This window comes from Vespa crabro, chromosome 6 (assembly GCF_910589235.1).
Source record: "Vespa crabro chromosome 6, iyVesCrab1.2, whole genome shotgun sequence".
NCBI classification, from domain to species: domain Eukaryota; kingdom Metazoa; phylum Arthropoda; class Insecta; order Hymenoptera; family Vespidae; genus Vespa; species Vespa crabro.
Window position 1 is genome coordinate 9,737,619 of NC_060960.1, and position 20,000 is coordinate 9,757,618.

The 20,000-nt window shown below is 37.6% G+C and overlaps 1 protein-coding gene across 21 annotated transcripts in view; it reads right to left on the reverse strand.

Moving 5' to 3' along the window:
* LOC124425069 (zinc finger homeobox protein 3) overlaps positions 1–20,000 on the reverse strand; it is a 399,866-nt gene that overhangs the window by 135,215 nt on the left and 244,651 nt on the right. The window contains exon 1 of one of the 21 annotated variants that reach the window (XM_046964868.1): positions 14,613–16,271. The exons of the other annotated variants lie outside the window; for them this stretch is intronic. The gene's annotated coding sequence lies outside the window, so the exon portion shown is untranslated. Of the gene's footprint in view, positions 1–14,612; positions 16,272–20,000 lie in introns of those variants that run through there. 21 annotated transcript variants of the gene reach the window in all.

Sequence of the window (20,000 nt, forward strand, 5' to 3'; positions counted from 1 at the left end):
TCTATCCGATTATTTGACTTACCGTTCAACTTTTGACCTATTCCAACCCCTATTATCAACCACCACCCAATATTCATCCGACCCATCCACCCAATCTGTCCATGCATTTTTTTATCTCTCTCTCTCTCTCTCTCTCTCTCTCTCTCTCTCTCTCTCTCTCTCTCTCTCTTTCTGTTTCACTCTTTTTTCTTCGTCTCCTTATCGTGAGAGTTATTAATAACTATGACGTTCTTGCGATTTTAATTAAAAATTCGTTTAAGCATTTTCTTATAGATAATATCTACGATAAACCGCCCACGTATTTTTGTCTCTCGTTGATTGTTTTTATATGCTAATTAATGTAAGAGTTTGTAATTATTGCAAAAGTTAGAAGATATATATATATATATATATACGAATATATTTTTTTTCGACACTCGTCACGATGACAACTAGGCCGGTGAGAGAAGTCAAGAAGGACAAAGAATCGAAAATGCTGATTTCGATGATCGACGTGGCCCGAAGAGTTCTTTCGTACGGTTAACGAATTAAGATTCAAAAGGTATCCTGATTGGGAATAAAGAATGAGACGCGTGATTAATGATCGACGCGAGGAGACGTGAATTTTCTGGATAGATGTCCTTCGTACGATTCATCCTTTTTCTTTTCTTTTTTCTCTCTTTTGTTTTGTTTTTTCTTCTTTCTTTTTTTTTCTTTTTTTTTTTTTTTTTTTTTTTTTGATACGGGAAGGAGATCGGACTACGGTTTTGTTGGACGATGATCTATCGATCCCAGATATTAGTAGATAATTAACGCAAATTATCGCGCGAGAACTATTAACGTCAATTATTATTATTATTATTATTATTATTATTATTAGAAAGAGAGAGAGAGAGAGAGAGAGAGAGAGAGAAAGATTTTTTTAACGAAATCTTCCAACGAATTGTATTATACCAGGCAATATTGTAAAACTCCATCTTGTGTTCCTTCGAAAAGGAGAATCTATTACATATATATACTACAAACAACACTACACTTTCCCCGAGAAGCGCGAGCGCGTCGACTCGTGAATCGAATTCCACGGAACCGCTCGTAAAGTCCGATCTATAATGTCCCTTTGTATCGTATCGTACCGATAACATGCCTCGAGAGAATCGCACTGTATGTAGGTACATAAATATTTTTACATGTCGAGGGGTCGGGCAAATAGACGCGGGAAATTCAAATCACATACCTATACAAACGTATGCTTAAGAATCTCATTAAAAATAACGAAATGCAGGTGCCCTCTCTTTCTTTCTCTCTCTCTCTCTCTCTCTCTTAATAAATTATTCATTCATGGTTCTCTTGCGTAATCATATTTTTGATTATTATATTTAAAAAGTCTTATATCAAAAGGATTATTTTAATATAATGAAGTCTTCTCTCTCTCTCTCTCTCTCTCTCTCTCTCTCTCTTTCTTTCTAATTCAGTTCAGTTAAATGATTATAAAAAGATACGACCAATCGGAAGTGACCAATTTTCTTTCTCTTTTTCAATCAATCATTATAAGCCTATCCCTATATCGATAAATATTTTATATCGATCATTCCTATGTCAATTTTTCGCACGAACGTGAATATAATCTCGATAAGATTCCAGGCACGTTCGGCAATAATTATTTATATATATATATATATATATATATATATATATATATATATATATATATATATATATATATATATTGAAATATAGCGCATCATCGCGTCAAAATGATGTCGCGATCGTTAAGTCGCGACACTTCTTCTTACTACTTCTTTTTCTCTCCCAATCCCCTCCTCCAATTTTTCTGTTCCTTTTTCCTTGTTGTTATTTTTTCTTTCACACCCCACCCCGCCCCCTCTACTCACCGCCCCATCCTCGCTTCTGTTTCTCGTTTCTTTTTCCGTTTGTCGTCGTTATTCGCACGATCGACGATCCTTAAAAACGATGATCGTTTCAACATGCCACAAAACATATTACTTATTATGATGGTTAATAGGTGGTCGAAGTTGCAAAAGAGTCGTTAATCGAAGACCTTGTCCGTGGATATCGTAAAATAAGGAGAATTCCAATAACAATATCGGCTCCTTATTAATAACTCGATAATTTAGAACTCGGATCTTGTTCGAGTCATTTCGATCGTTCCACTCTTTCTCTCTCGTTCTCTCTCTCTCTCTCTCTCCTTTTTGTTCATCCTTTCAGTCTCACGGGAAATGAGTTACGAGCGTTCACGTTTACGTTCCTTATGTGTATCCTCCAACCATACAATGGCTAGCTAATAACTGTCGATGAAAAAAAGAAGGAAAGGAAGAAAAACGAAATAAAAAAAAGAACGAAAATGAAAAAAAAAAAAAAAAGAAAAGCGAAGAAAAAGAATGAATAAAAAGATCCATGTATCTATATAAAAAACCGGTCGCGCGCACACCACCCCCCACCCCCATCACTCCTCACCCTCCCCCCTCGGAAAATGTGATAACGTTACACGCGACTATTGTTCGTCCCCCATTTGAGAAATGCAAATTCGAATTCATACGAGACGAGTTTTCTGCGATTAAAAGAGAGAGAGATAGAGAGAGAAAAAGAGAGAGAGAGAGAGAGAGAAATTAGAAAAAAGAGATTCGACAAAGTTCGTCCATTTTTTGTTCTTCTTACAATTGACATTTCATAATTTTGTATTTTTCAAATCCTATTCATCGATGATATAACGAGAGAAAAGAAAATAAATAGTAAATAGATTGTCGGATCGAAGAAACAATCGTATGATTCCGATTCGTATTATTAAAAAGAAAGATCAAAAAAAAAGAAAAAAAAAAAAAAAAAAAAAGAAAGAAAAAGAAAAAGAAAAGGAAAAGGAAAAGGCGGAAAAAAAGGGAAGGGAAAGGACGAAAAAACATTTTTTTGATGTTACGAGAGAAATGAAATGTCGAAATGCTTTCAATCGGAAAAGGGAGTCTGCTGTTATTTTGCGAGAGAGAAAGATATATATATATATATATATATATATATATATATATATATATATATACATAGAGTGAGAGAGAGAGAGAAAGATAGATATAGAAAGAAAGAGAAGGAGGTCCGGCGAAACGCGATTACCGCGTAATCGGTGGGTAGACTCGGAGAGCGTGGAATTATCAGGATTTAAGGAGGCAACAAAGTGCGTTTTTACGAGGGTCCCTTCAAGGATGGCCTTTATAGTCGGCCATACTTCGTCTTCGTCTCTTTCTACTTCACCACCCTCTCTCTTTCTTTCTCTCTCTCTCTCTCTCTCTCTCTCTCTCTTTCTGTTTCTTTTTACCTATAGACATACACACACACATACACACAGATATATAACCATATTTAGACACATGGATAGTTAGAGAGAGAAAGAGAGAGAGAGAGAGAGAGAGAGAGAGAGAGAGAGAGAGAGAGAGAGAGAGAGAGAGAGAAAGAAAGAGAGCAAAAACGATGTAAAAATAATAATAATGGACAAAGTGCAATTAAGTCGCTAATGACTATCGTGATCCTTCTTCGAATGCTACTAAAAGATCTCTCGCTCCTTCTTCTTATTTTTCTTCTTTTTCTTCTTCTTCTTCTTCTTCTTCTCTTCTTCATCTTCATCCTCTCCATCTTCTATCCTCTTCTGTTTTATTAACGAATAAAATAAGCACCTTCGAAAAGAAACATTGTTTCGAATGAAATTTAATAATTAATTATATATCGGCCATGGTTATTGATTTCGTTCTCGCCTTTCTTTCGTTCCTTTTATCTTTTCTTTCATTCTTTTCGCCTTTTTTTCTTTTTTTCTTTTTCTTTTTTTTTTGGTTTTTTTTTCTTTTGTTTCTTTTCTTTCTTTCTTTTTTTTTTTTTTTTTTTTTTTTTTTTTTTTTAATACCATCGTCAAAAAGAAATCGAATAACAAGAAGGACGGTTTTTCTTTCAAGAATATATTATTACAAATCATTCTCTTAGATCTATCCTATAAAAATCATTACTTCCCACCTACTCGAGCAATACTCTCTTAACAAACGAGAAGATAATTATAATCGTTCTTACTGCTTCTTTCGAAGAATGCTAAGCGCTATTTAATATCCTTTGGTACTTATACATCTGCCGTCCGCCATTAGCAGCGATGAGGCTAGCAAGCTGATTCGTATTAATCGAAAGAACCTGAGCAAAAGTTAAATCCTCTCCCACTAAACCCCCCACCCTTCTATCCTTCATTATTATTATTATTATTATTATTATTATTATTATTATTATTATTATTGTCATTATTATTATTATTATTATTATTATTTTTGTTATTATTATTATTATTATTATTATTATTATTATTATTATTATTATTATTATTATTATTATTATTATTATTATTGGTATCATTAATTTTTTCCTTATCACCTCTCTTTATCTCATCTACTTTTGGAAGTTATTAATATTTTTTCTTTTTCTTTTTTTTTTTTTTCACGGTATTAAGGAGCAAGGAATATCCCGTTAAGGTCCTTGTTACGAGTAATTAATTCCTACCAATCTTGAGCATTTCTCTTGGTGGTTGAGAAGAAAGAAGGAAGAAAAAAAAAAAAAAAGGAATTATTGAAAGAGAAGAAGGGATAGGAGAAAAGGGGAGGAGAAGAAGATGAGAGGAGGTGGAAGGAGATAATTTTGCGATGTATTTAAAAGCATCGTAAGCCGGATTACGCTGCATACGACGATCGACCGACGTTAATGCCTACAAAATATTATTTAGACGGTAATAAGAATTTTAATTTATGCAACGAAGGATGCGAGAAACATAGGTACACGTGTATATATATATATATATATATATATATATATATATATATTCTTTTTATATCTCTTATCTCTTTCTTTCTTATGCGTGAAAAAAAAGGACAAGATAAAAGAGAGAAAGAGGGAAAGAGAGAAAGAGAGGGAGGGAGGGGGGAGGAGAAGTTTGTTGATTTTTTGGTGTTACTCATAACGAGTGAACGATAAACGATGTCACGCAGGACGTAAATGCTCCGAAAGTATTATTTAAGGGATAATAAAATGTTCTCTTTTACACTCGGATCGAACGCGATCGGTTGGTTTAACTCATTAAACGTACAGTAACTAGTCGCACGTTTTCCTATAATTTATGCTTCTCCCAAAAGGATGAAATAAAAAGAGACAATCCATAGAGGAAGATCATGTAATCATAAGTTCGATTACATTCGAATTAAGAAAAATGTAGAGAAAGAGAAAGAGAGAGAGAGAGAGAGAGAGAGAGAGAGAGAGAGAGAGAGAGAGAGAGAATAACGAGAACAAGATCATTTTTGAAATTGAAAAAAGTATGAAAAAAATTTCACATCATAATAGGAAGTAAAATTTGTTGAAAATTTTTTATTTAAATTATCTTTCTATTAAAAAATTGTTTCGAGCGAAGGTTAACGAAGCGTTAAACGAATTGAAAAAAGAAAAAAGAAAGAGAGAGATAGAGAGAGAGAGAGAGAGAGAGAGAGAGAGAGAAGTAAGAGAAAGAAAATATATAATCCTTGTGTGGGACAATCCCCTTAAAGGGTCGCAAGGAACATTTCAGAAGCGTTTCAGGCACGTTCGGTGTAAGCCGCGATAATAGATTATGATAATAAACGGCATTGTGCCGACATAAAGGCACCTAATGCCTGATCTCACTCATATTCACGACTTTTCTCTGTTGAAGTTCTCGAAGCGTTAGTATCCTATCGCGAGCACAATGTTACTTCTTGTTAAAAAAAAAAAAAAGAAAAAAAAAAAGAAAAAACAAAAAAAAGAGAAGAGAGAGATAGAGAAAGAGTGAGAGACAGTCAGAGAGAGAGAGAGAGAGAGAGAGAGAGAGAGAAAAAAGAAGATGAATTCATAGAAAAGAAAAATTTTGCAAAACGTTATTAAACTTTTTCACTTCGATTTCTTCATTACTTTCGAATTGGAAAAAAAAAAATAAAAACGATAGAAAATAGAAAAATTATTGGATTCGAACGTTAACGAATCCTCGAGAACGTTATACGATTAGAAAAATATTTGCTAAAGGCAAAACGAGAAATGATTATTTTTAAATCGTACACAAAATTACGTGGCAAATTTACATATTTTAGAGAGTTACAGGATGAAATGATAGAGAAAGAGAGAAAGACGTCACTTATTACGTTTATTGTTAGGGTTCTCCGTTTCTATACAACGGTTTCGCGCGTTACGGCAAATTAAGTTACATCGTATAGATCGTTAGAGTTCTGTTAACCGAGTGGATATCCACATACCTAGGTAGGTACACCTACTACCCAATGATTATAACCGTTACACTGGTCGTGAACTTTTCGTGGTAGTTCGGTATTGACCTCTCTACCTTCGGTCGCGGGAAGAGCACGGAATACCGACAACTACACGTCGTTCGAACAGCATCCACGACAACTGATCTTACGAATTCCTATCTTCTATTTTCTTTTACAGCAACACCACCACCTCTCCTCTTTTCTTTGGCATTCTTACTTCGTTTCGAACAATATTGTCATGATTCCGGCACGATTTCAGACCGTGGGATTTAGCCTCACGAATGAGTATAATATATATGCATATGTATATATTATTTTTTATCTCTTTTTCTTTTCTTCTTTCAACATATCATTTAAGAACAATTTCATTTAATTATTATCGTCATTATTACTATTATCATTATCATTATTATTAAAATAATTCAGGCATATATATATATATATATATATTTTTTTTTTCTTTTTTAATTCGAATCAATAGGGATTCGAATCAAGACTCGCGTCCTCTTCTCCTCCCTTCTTATTTCGTAATTTTTCCTCTTCTACTTCTACTACTACTTCTTCTTCTTCTTCTTCTTCTCCTTCTTCGACTTCTCGCATAAAGAGCTCGTTAATTCTCAATGGCGACAAGCTCGGTCGAAATAAATCGACGAATCAAACGTTCGACGATCGTTTATGATAATAAATGGCATTACGTAGGCACGCGGTTCGAAGAAAATGGATATAAAAAGGGGGAAGAGGTACGGAGAGAGAGAGAGAGAGAGAGAGCGAGAGAGAAATGGAAGGAGAGAAATGGGAGGGCACGTGTGCCTTGCACGCTTGTTACTTCCCTCATAGAAAAGAGAGGTCTATTTTGCATCCTCAAGGAAAGCGAAAATGAGAAGAGAATTATGAATCTTTTCACCCTTCTTGCATTCTTCTCTCATCCTTTTATTTCTTTTCTTTTTTTTCTTCTTTTTTTTTTGATATACTTATTTATTTAGTTTCTTATATTATTATTGTTGTTGTTGTTCTTATTATTATTATTATTATTATTATTATTATTATTATTATTATTATTATTATTCTTTCATTCTACTTGAAGCGATGCCACGTTCCGTTCAAACCCCTCTCATAGATATTCTGAGTTTAATGCAAATTTTCGTCAGCCGAGAACGGGCCACCCTTTTCTACATTTATGAATATCAGATCAGGTCACTCGAATCTACTCGAATTCTTCAAAGGATTATTTTTTCTTTTTTTTTTTTTTTTTTTTTTTATTTTTTCATACACATATATACCTGCATATACATAGGTGTGTATACATATATACATATACACATATACAAATTTTTTATAGACGTATCTTCTATTCATTACTCCAGTACTCTCTATAGATTTAATTCACATTAGAATACGAAATCAAAGTAAGTAAGTACACGCGCATAACTTCCCATAGTAATTACGTTTGGCGATCGGACTAACAGAGAGCTTTTACGGATAGTTTACGTTGCCATTAGAAAATCTAATATCTGTAATTACGGGGATTTAATACGTGTACGTAATGACAGGGTAACGCGACGAGGAGAAGCTCGTTGTCGGAGTAAAAGAAAGATAATACTTCGATGTCGTGGAAGTAGAAAAATACTAATCGCTAGCGGGACAACCGTTTTACGATCCTTCCGGAAACCACGCAAACTTAAATATAATTCGCGGGACTCGTTTCCTTCGACTTTCATGCAAATTTCGTTAGGAAAGATAAAGGGCTACATAGCGCGCGCGCGCGCCCTCTCTCCTCCTCCTCCTCCTCCTTCTCCTACTCTCCCTTCCCATTTCCACCTTCCTCCCGTCGACTTTTTTTTTCTCTTTATCTTCTTTATGAATACGAGATTAGGGGTGCTTCGAAGGTAAAGTAAAATAAAGTTAAGTAAAAGTAAAGTAATGAAAGAAAGATAGAAAAAAAAAAAAAGAAAAAACAAGAAAATTAAATACGCCCATACGATAATAATAATAATAAAAAAAAGAATATATATATATATATATATAAATGAAGAAAAGTATAAGTGAAGGTAATGGAACGAACGAAATTATAGTTCACAATTCGACAAGAGATTTTAACTAAATAACAAGCAATCCAAGTCAATATAAATTATCCTTATTAGTGTAGCACGTCAATTAATGCGTAACATTCCTATCGAATATTCACTGCCGATTAGAACGCTGCCGTCACACCGTTAGCACTGAGTATGGCAAATATCTATAGATATTTTAGTTGCTCTTTCTCTCTCTTTCTCTATTTCTATAGGAGAACACGATCGGCCATATTGCTCGTTATATACACAAACACGTATCTATATATATATATATATATATATATATATATATATATATACATATAGATACGTAAGAAGTACGTACACACGACCGGTTAAAATTTTTTTTAAGGGAAGCTTCGATGCTTAGGAATTAAAATCGAATTCTTCCGAAGGCGGGGGCGGAACAACACGAGAACTCGAATTCCAACGTCGAAGGGTACAACTTTAATACCTTAGCACTTTCTTCGCGCTTTTAAAGCCCTTATCCGATCTACCTTCTTCGCCGTTTTTTCCATTCCTTTCTTTATCTACTTCTCTCTCTCTCTCTTTTTCTTTCTTTTTCTCACGAAGGAGATCACGCTCGTCCTGTCGATTAACAACCAACGTTAATACAACCAAGCAAGTATCTACACGTATCTACTTAAGTTTCGAAAGAAAACTACGGCCTCAATTTTAATTAAATCGCTGCGAATCCCGAATGGAAAGAAGTTAAAGAAGAGGAAGAATAATAAAAGAAAAGAGAAAAGCAGAGAGGGAGAGAGAGAGAGAGAGAGAGAGAGAGAGAGAGAACCGGCCCGAATCTGAACACTTCGCGGCGTGTCCATTAAATGACCGATCATTCCAAGATAGAGAAAGCCAGCACACAGCCGTTTTAATGGATTCCGATCCAACCGAGATAACTGGATTACGTCCATCGTGGATCCTCTTCTTCGAAATCACTGTGCTCTCGGACTAATTTCCGTTTCGTACGTAAGAAACTACGAGGTCAACGAAGGATTAGATCGTTGAAGGAAAAAAAAAAAAAAAAAAAAAAAAAAAACAAAAAAAAAGGAAAGAGAAATATTTCTTTATAATCATCCCCTTTCGACTTTATACAAATTCATATATGTATCCATTTTTTTTGTTTTGTTTTTTTTCTTTTCTTTTTATATTTCTACCTATTTCAAGCGTTAAAGATAAAAAAGAAACAAAATAAAAGAAAGAGAAAAAAAAGGGTTTACCTAAGTCGAACTATGTAACCGCGACTTATAGCGATCCTTTTCATTTCCATTACGAATGAATGATTCGACAAAATTTTCAATATGGAATATCTATGAATTTCGAGATATCGCGAACTTAACGACGTATGACATATTTTGAAAATTATTTCATGTCAATTAATCGAATATTTCTTATCTCTCTCTCTCTCTCTCTCTCTCTCTCTCTCTCTCTCTCTTCATTTTTTTCTTTTTTTCCATCAACGAATACACACATTCGATACATTAGAAAGTATCTATGGAGTTTTTAGAAGAACAAAAAAAAAAAAAAAAAAGAAAAAAAGAAAAAAAGAATTGACAAAACAATCGATCAGATTTCATTTAATTAAACGAGAAATAAAAGTGAGATAGATTCGACGAATTTCGTGAGAAGAGTTAGTTTCCTTGGTGATTTCAACGCACGGCTCCCGTCGGATTCCAAGCAAACAGTACACCCCAATACACACACGCACACGAGAACGAATGAGCACGCGTCGAACATTGAAAGAAGAATATCTTTTCTCCATAGATAAAGTGTTAATAGATGATAGTAAAAAAGAAGTAAAAAAAAAATGAAAAACAAATCTATGATATACTCAATGAAAAATCATGGATTCTCTTTCCCATTTGATTGTTCACTTTTCTTTCTTTCTTTCTTTCTTTCCTTCTTTCCTTCTTTCCTTTACTCTCTTTTGTCCTAATCACCTTGATGTATATTTTCTAATTGTCTTTAGAAGTTAAACGTTCGTGCCCACCCGCGTCATTACTCTCGCGTGCATACATACGGGGTTATGCAAAAGGCGATAATAAATTATTACTATTTTAATTGTCGGCGTGTCAAACATTGTAACGTTCTTCCGCATATGTACAGGGAACATACATGCACATATCGCTAAGCTTTACGATAAAAGGGTACGTGGCAACATGATTTTACGTACGCCTCTATCAGTGCACGATAATATATATCTTGGTCTTTTGAATGAGCCGTTAAATTTACCGATTATGAGCATTTTGGTATGTTATCTGAGAAAAAGAGAGAGAGAGAAAGAGAGAGAACTACACTTAAAAGTCCTTACAAACAAATACTTATGATATTAACATTGTCGTTAACAAATTGACCGAACGGAAAGAAAAAAAAGAAAAGAACAGTCACGAATGTGATAATAATAATGAAAAAAGAAAAAGAAAAAAAAAAGAAGAAGAAAAAAAAAGAGAATGTATATATTAAAAAATAAATCAATTTGCGTCTCCGTGATAACGTAAAAAGGTAAAAGGAAAAAAAAAAAAAAAAGAAAAAGAAAAAAAAGGAAAAAAAAGAAAGAACAAGAAAAAAAGAACAAGAACAAAAATGAATTGTCGTTTTCATTGATAAAAACGATAAACTCTTTTCCCTCTCTATCCCCCCCTCCACCTCCCCGTTACGATTACGAGTCCGGTCGGCTGCACCTCGGACTCCTCTATCCCCCCGCCACTACACATACTCTCCACAGTCTTCACCCTCTCCTTTCCCCACTTTTTTTCTTCCCCTTTCACGACTTTGTCGTCGAAGCTGTTCGTTAACGAGAACACACAGCGGGACACCATTTTAATTAATCGACTTTTACGAAATAATCGCAGACATCTCGCGAAATTCTAATTACGTGGAAGTAGGTATATAGGAATCGATGAGAACTCTCTCGATAGAACGTGAAAGCGGAAAGTAAGTAAGGTATTTATACAAGAATTAAAATCGAGGCACGCTCGATGGATATTCCACGATATAAAAGGGGAATTATAATCATAGGAGATACTACCGGTTTGCGATTAATTAGTCCCAGAGGATACTTCCTGTCTCATTCTTTCTTTCACTCTTTCCACATTTCTCCGCCCGCTTTTCACTCCTTTCCGGCAAACAAATTGCGACAACGTTCGCCTTTAAGTTCGCGTCACTTCCATGAGAAAAATGTCCACGAGATAGAGAAGGCAGACGGCGAGTGTAGGGGGGTGGGATGGGATAGGGATGGGAAAGGGGGAGTCGGCGGGATGGCTGGCTTGTTCGTCGTGGGCGTGACCATGTTAAAGTTTTTTTTTTTTCTTTTTTCTGTTTTCTTTTTTGTCTTATTTCTCCTCTTTCTCTTTTATTTCTACTTTCCGTTTCGTCGCAATATATATATGTACGTACGTATATACTTTTACTCTTTATCACTTGTTACGTACTTCTCATAATATGTTCTCTAATAATTTATTTTTAAATATTTAACAATAATTTATCCCCAACGAGAAATACAATTCATTGAGAGATTTTGACTATCTGTGGTAATCTTGTTGAAATAATTTCTTCCATGTTTTTATGTATTTAAGGTATCCTACGGCAATAAGACGGCATCTCAATGTACAAAGATAGTAACTCGTCGTATCGAAAGATACTTTTCGAGTATTTGACTACTCGGTAAAAACGTGGAAACGATTTCTATCTTATACCAACAACAGTGCGTATATATATATATCTATATCTATATCTATATCTATATATCTATATATATATATATATATATAGACAAATATAGTAACCGCATTTATCCGTTTTAGAATTGATCTTTTTTATGATTCTCATAGAAGACAAGAACGATGGTTACTTCATCCGACAAGGGAACACGGCGATGTATATCAATCACGATTAATTACTTGTGTAAAACGACTTGAGGAAAAAGAGACGGATAGATAAATATATATTTAGAGATAGATAGATAGATAGATAGATAGATAGATAGATAGAGAGAGAGAGAGAGAGAGAGAGAGAGAGAGATAGGTGTTGGAGGAAAAAAAGGAGAAAGACGAACGGTAAGTCAAACTCTGCAAGAAATAACGCGGAGACGCGAGATATCGTTGACCTCGGTGGTCAATTTTCTTTCGTGAAAGCTCAGATATATCCGTAGTAGTAACTAACTACGCCGGCTTTAATTAATCAACGTTAGTGGTGTACACGAGGCTCACGAGAAAACTTGGCATACGTGTTTCACCTAATCGCGATTAATTAACCTCGAAAGGTATCTAGCTTTTAAACCGTACCGGTTGAATTGTAACAGGATAGAGCGAATGAGAAGGTTTGATAGAACAATGAAAAATCTATTGAGATAAGATGTCGATTAATGTGCCCACGCATACTCACGCATATACGTTGAAATATATGCTCACTCGCTCGCTCGCTAGCTCGCTCGCGCGCGCGCACCTGAACTTAATAACGTCAAAATCATTAGATCGACGTATCGATAATAGTGATATATCGTAATTTCGATATGATAATTAAACAAAAGCTAATTAATAAACGAATGCAAAAAAGAAAAGAAATTACGAAAAAAAAAATTAATTAATTAATTAATAAATAAATAAATAAATAAATAAATAAATAAATAAATAAATAAATAGACACGAACACTTTTCTGGATTTATATCAAAGGTCTTGTAGAGACTATTGAATGAAATGACGAAAATGCAAGTAAGACTTGCGTCGGTAGAGTTACGTATCCTTCGACGGTTCGCTAATAAATGAGTACCTGGCTCTAATCATCTTAGAAAGAGGAACTAATCGGGAATGGAGAGAGAGAGAGAGAGAGATAGAGAAAGAGAGAGAGGGAATGACGCTGTAAACTCGTCACTGACCTCTGACGGAAACCTCAACAACTCGAAAGCCTACTCGCAGTAATTGCATCGTCGAGGTATCGCCGACAAAAAGAAGAGTATAACGCGTGGTGCTTCTAGCGGAAGTCGATGATAGTCTCGACGAAGCGAGAAACGTTTCGTTACGACGACGACGATCACGACGACGAGGACGACGACGATCACGACGACGACGATGACGACGATGATGAACGACGAGAGGAAAAGAAAAAGAAAAGAACGAAATGGATGCCAAGAGAAGAGGAGGTTCCTTCGAAAGAAAAATGACGTAAAAAACAGAGATAGATAGATAGAGAGAGTGAGGGAGAGTGAATGAATGAGAGGGAGAGAGAGAGAGAGAGAGATAGATAGAGAAACGCGTTTCAAATTTCCTACGCTTCCCGGCGTTCTGTTGATAAACAAAAGGTTGATATCTAAATCGCAACGTGTGAGTGAGTGAGTAAATAACAGAGAGAGAGAGAGAGAGAGAGAGAGAGAGAGAGTTGAGTGCGCGCGCGAACCTTCTTCGGCTCGCTTCGAGTGGAGAACCATAATACCGGTTCCCTTATCTACGCTCGAAATCGAAATCTGGCGTGTCGCACGCGTTTCCACCGCGGGTTCTCTCTTGCGGCTTACACGCACCTTTTAACCAAAGTATAGACATTTCGTGGAACACTTAGTCGCGCGCTTGATAAAGACCACGGAATCAGGAAGAGAAAATAAAAATCCATCGAGAAAATCATATTAGATTTTTCTCTTTTAATTTCGTCTATTCGTATTATCCAATATGACTTATTCAATTATTATTTCGTGATTGGGGAATTGAATGTTTAAAAATTTTTTTGTTTCTTTCTTTCTTTCTTTCTTTCTTTCATTCTTATTGTTTTTCTTAAACAACGGCATAGAGGACGAAAGGACGAGATATTGTTGTTGAACGAACGAAAATGAAGAAAATATCTTTCGAACGATATCAAAGACGAATTATCGTCTTCTAATCACCGAAAATCGATAGATCTCGTATATTATGTTAGCATAACAGATTGTAGATCCAAAAGAAATTTCTTGACACGAATGAAAAAAAATTAACGAGCTCGAATTTTCACGAGGATTTGATTGGTTTTCTTTTCTTTTCTTTTCTTTTCTCTTATTCCTCCCTTTTAATTTCTACAATCGATCACTCTTCGAAAGAACCTACCACATCACTGGAAGGGCTAAACTATCCTATAAAAGAACGATTAGGTTTCACTGATCCTGATTATCGCACAGTATCACTAAATCCAGGGGGCAAATAACAACGGGAGATTAGGATAAAAATCCAAAGTTCCGAAAAATGAATTTTACACTTTAGCACAAAACAACTTGAACGTTATCTCACTATGATGAACACGTACCTGGGTTCATATCCCGCGAGCTCGCAGTATATCTTGTATTTTTCTCTCTTTTTCTCTTTATTAATTTTCTTTCTCACGCAGGAACTTCCTTCGTCGCGCACTTTTGATATTGGCCACGTGTATCACTGATATACATATATATGTATACATACATATGTATGTATGTACATCATGTATAGTACTTTTTCCAAATTCCACGATATATATATATAAAGATGTTGCTCTCGATGTTGACGATAGGATAATGCACGTGATATCCACGCTTCTTGGTCTTCGTCCGAGAAAAATTCCCAAATAAAGTAGTGGAAGTGAACATTCGTGATGGAGACAATGCAATTAAACCGTGCAGTTAAACCATTTAGTTAAACCAGGTATATCCCTTATAAATCAACAAAGGACTGTAAATTTCTAAATGGTCGAAAGGAAGGTTCTCGATAGCACAGACGGTCATTTTCTCTCTCCCACTTTCTTCTACCGGCAATCCTGTTCATTAATAAAAATAATGAACGCACTTAAAGTCACACAAACTACTCTTGAAAGTAGTTTCGATAGGAACACTGATAAAACACCTCCGGCAACCACGCTTTTCTTCTTTCTCTTTTGATTGGCGTAAACGTATGTGGGGATCCTTTCCTCGAACAGGACATTGACGATAGATACGTTGACGTTGACGACGACGACGACGACGACGACGACGAGGACGAGGACGACGACGACGACGACGATGATGACGACGATGACGATGACGATGACGACGACGATGACGATGACGACAACGACGAAGATTAACAGACTACGAGTATGTGATAATAAAATAGTGTATTGTGTTTATATGTATGTTGGTGCGTGTGTGTATGTGAGAAAGATAGAGAGAGAGAAAGAGAGAGAGAGAGAGAGAGAATGTGTGTATGTGTGTGTGTGTGTGTGTGAGAGAGAGAGAGAGAGGAGAGAGTACGTGTATACTTGTGTATTTGTGTGCTAGTATATTATGTATATTATCCGGCACGTCCACGTTATTAATAAAACACCCCCGGCGAATTAACGTAACGAACACGTTAAAACAACGAGAACAACGACGACGTACTATAATAATCGACGACACGGCGACGGGGGTGGCGAGAGAGTGCGTTCCTTGTTCGTGGCGTGAAAACGGGCGGCGAGGGCTCTCGCCGCGCTCTCGTGTCCGCGGGTCTTCTCTCTCTCTACGCACGGAATAATATTTTAATGAAGGAAAGGCCGGACAGCGAAGTGCCCACGTCGGGTCGCGCTGCCGAACTGTTCGCTTCCCCGCCCCTCCGGACCGGCGGCTTCCACCCCTCCCCTCGTAACGCGGGGCACCGAGTGCGCTCGGTCTTCCAAGTTTCCCCCACCCGATGGGGTTTACAACATTCCCCCACTACCGATAATCTACCCCCACTTAAACGACTCGAACGAGAGCGGCGCGTTTGTCGTTCCCCCACCTTTCGCCACGAATGACTCGAGTTAATAGTGGGGGAACTACTGGCGTGGCTTAGTTACCCCGATGGGCGTGGCTTCGTACCGCGCTTAAGATTCACTTTGGTGGGGGTATCTAACTCTCTCTCTTACTCTTCTACCAGTTTCCTACTCTGCCAAGAGCAGAGTATCCCCACCCCGGGGATTGTACTCTAGCGAGAGCGCGCGAGAGTGCGCCCGCGCGCGCGCGCTCCCTCGCTTGCCCGCTTTGTCGTTCGTTCGTTCGTACGTTCGTACGTTCGTTCGTACATACGTACGTACGTTCGTACGTACGTTCGTCGTTCGTTCGTTCGTTCGTTCGTTCGTTCGTTCGTTCGTTCGTTCGTTCGTTCGTTCGTTCGTTCGTTCGTTCGTTCGTTCGTTCGTTCGTTCGTTCGTTCGTTCGTTCGTTCGTTCGTTCGTTCGTTCGTTCGTTCGTTCGTTCGTTCGTTCGTTCGTTCGTTCGTTCGTTCGTTCGTTCGTTCGTTCGTTCGTTCGTTCTCTCTTAGGACGAGAGAACGGGACGACGACGGCGCGCAGAATCCAAGAGAGGACCAAGAAGACGAACGACGGGTGTCACGGCGGTCAAGTAGCAATGTTGGTGCTCCGTCGTCTTCGTCGTCCTCTCGTCGTCCTCATCCTCGTGCTGCTGCTGCTGCTGCTGCTGCTGCTGCTGCTGCTCTTGCTGCTCTTCCTTGCTTGTGATAGTGGTGGGGTGGGGTGTTGCTCGGGGGTAGGGGTAAGGGAAGAGTACTCCTCCGCGACTTCCCGGATATCTTTCCGGTAAACTTTCCTTCTCTCTTTCCACCAACCCCCTTTCCCCACTCTATATATATATATATATTTCTCTCTTTCTCTCTATCTCCCTTTTCGCGAGCAACCCTTCTTTTTCATTCTCCTCCTCCTCCTCCTCCTCCTCCTCCTCCTCCTCCTCTCATCTCATCGTTTACTCCTCCGGACGTATCGTATCGTTCGCGACTCGACTCGATCGAAGATCCAGGATTTCCGAAGGTAGGAGAGACGAGGAGGACGCCTCTGCTTATATCCGTCGGCGGAATTTCGTACTCTTTCTCTCTCTCTCTCTCTCTCTCTCTCTCTCTCTCTCTCTCTCGTTCTTTCTTTATCTTTTTCTTTTTCAAGGTGCGGGAAAGTTATTTTGTGATCGTTATCTAGATACCTACAAGATGAGAAGATTATTAATGCCTCCTTCAAACGAGACATTCGTGGAATGAATTTTAACAACGTGAATCCTCGTGGAAATAAGGACTATAGAACTCCATAAACTCGAGTTGATTTATACGAAATGAGGAAGTAGCCTTCGACGTTGCGTGAGAAAGAAAGAGAGAGAGAGAGAGAGAGAGAAAGAAAGAAATAGAGAAAAGAGATAGAGAATAGTCGTTCGATAAATTAAAAAGATTGCGACAAAGTAGGTACCTACCGGTGGTCCTTCTTTCGTTGCATGTCATTCTCTTTCTCTCTCTCTCTCTCTCTCTCTCTCACTCTCCCTCCCTATCTATCTATCTTTATCTCTTGCCCTTTCTCTCTTTCTCTCTTGGAGACAATGACGACAGCCATTGTGTTGTACGGTACTGTAATCCAACGGGTGCCTATTTGTGCAAATGACGAGAAGGAGAAAAGGTTAACGTGAGGAGAACCGATGATTTCAAAAAGAGAAGAAGAAGAAGAAGAAGAAGAAGAAGAAGTAGAAGAAGTAGAAGAAGAAGAAGAGGCCACACAGAAATGGAGTTTCTTTACTCTACGTGGACTGTGGGATCCTTTTTACAAAGAGGGGACATCCTTTGGGATACAGAAGCTCGTAATCTAGAATACTCGGGATGGGATTAATAAAGTTTAGAATGAGCTGCCTTACTCCATTCGATTACAAAGCGTCGTGTTTGTTACCCCCCCCCCCCTCAACCCTTCTCTCTTTCTCTCTCTCGCGCACACACACACAGACACACACATGCACGTTCCCACATATACTATTTTTCTTAATCTTTTTTTCTTGCTACTTTACTTTCTACCCTCTTCGATGTATTTTCAAGGGCAACGTCCTACAAGGTTTCTTCGGCAAACCAAAATTTACGGCAAAGGGCAATTTGTGCTCGAACGATGGATAGATAAATTACTTACTTACCCTTTAATAATAACTTGTCCTTTTTTTTTTGTTTGAGAAGAATCCTATTGTTACAAAAGTGAGTCTAGTTTCTGTATCTCTTATTCTCTTCTTCTTTCTCTTTTATATAATCTTTCTCTCTCTCTCTCTCTCTCTCTCTTTCTCTCTTCGTTCTGTCCAAGAAAACGCGTATCAACCGGCTCTAAGTAAGAATCGTACGTTCAAGGGTTGTTGCTCGAGAAACAGTAAGAGGGAGATTCCTGATCGAGAAGGGATGAAGCGGTGGTTTAAAATGGAGAAATAGAAGAAGAAGGAGAAGAAGAAGAAATAAAGAAGTGAGGGAAGAACTGTGAATGGATGGACCGAAAGGGAGAGGATTTCTCATCCTTTTCATGCTTCAAAAAGCGTCTCTTTCTTTCTCTCTCTCTCTCTCTCTCCTCCTCTCATACAGCTTCGGTCAGTTTTACTGCACTTTCGAGATTCTGGAACGCGGACGGCCTTCGAAGACCAGGTGTCCCATCCTCTCTCTCTCTCTCTCTCTCTCTCTCTCTTTCTCTCGAAAAGGGAAACTCGTAAAATCGCTTTTAAAGCGATCTCGATTCTCCTTGTGCTCCGTTCGCGAGACCGTCATTTTCCTCAAGTCCGCGAAAATAAATCTCGAGATAGATCTCTTCTTCTTTTTTTATTTTTTTTTCCCCTTTGTTTCTTCTCTCTCTCTCTCTCTCTTTCTTTCTTCCACCTTTAGGTGGAGTTACGCGATTACCCTTTGTTGTTATATACACCGAGGCACTCACTCTTTCTTCGTACCTCTATCTCTTCCAATATGGATTCTCATGTTTCTATCTCCCTTTCACGAGGGGATGGTAGGGAGGAGATCTATCAGTGGGATAGTGATGGTGGTGGTGGGACCGGGGGGAGAGTTAGGGGGTGTTGGTAGGAAGGGGAAAGAAAATAAATTCCTCGCATGGAAATGGCTCAATTTGAGAGAGTAAGCCGGCGAGAGTTCGTGCACGCGAAGCGCGAAAATCGGTGCGCGAGGTACGCGCTTATAGGTACCTAGATTATTCGCGTCTCGGAGCGTCGGTTTTACGAGCTCGTCAAAACGCTTCGCGATTCTCTAGAACGCCAAGAAAAATAAAGAGATAGATAGATAGAGAGAAAGAGAAAGAGAAAGAGAAAGAGAAAGAGAGAGAGAGAACGACTTGTGCATTCCTTGTCGTCGCTCGGCCTTACTGAACGACAGTAAGATCGGACTAAGGTTTTACTATGAGAAATATTACAAAGAACGCTAGACAACGTGGACGACACGGTAGTCGGCGATCTTCCTTCTTAACTGTGGGAAAGACATGCGTAAAAAACGAACCTCGACTATCTCGCAAACAAGGCCGTCCAATTTAACTTGGAGCCGTACTTCTTCTCATTCTTTTCGCGTGCCAACGGCGATTTTGTTGAGACAATTTTCTTCGAACAGATTTTCTTTCTTTTATTTTTTCTTTTCTTCCTTTCTTTCCTCTTTTCTTTTCTTTTTCCTTTTCTTTTTCTTTTTCTTTTTCTCTCCTTCGTTTTGTTTACCTCTCTCCTCTTCTTCTCGTCCACTTAGAGACCTTGGACATTAGTTATATATATATATATATATATATATATATATATATATATACATATATCGCGCTTAATGTACGTCCGAAAGAATATTTCCTTTTTTCAATTATTATTTTCTTCTTTTTGTTGCTTGTTTCTTTCTGCTTTTTTTTTTTCCTTTCTTTCTTTCTTTCTTTTCTTTTTCTCCTTTTTTTCTTTCT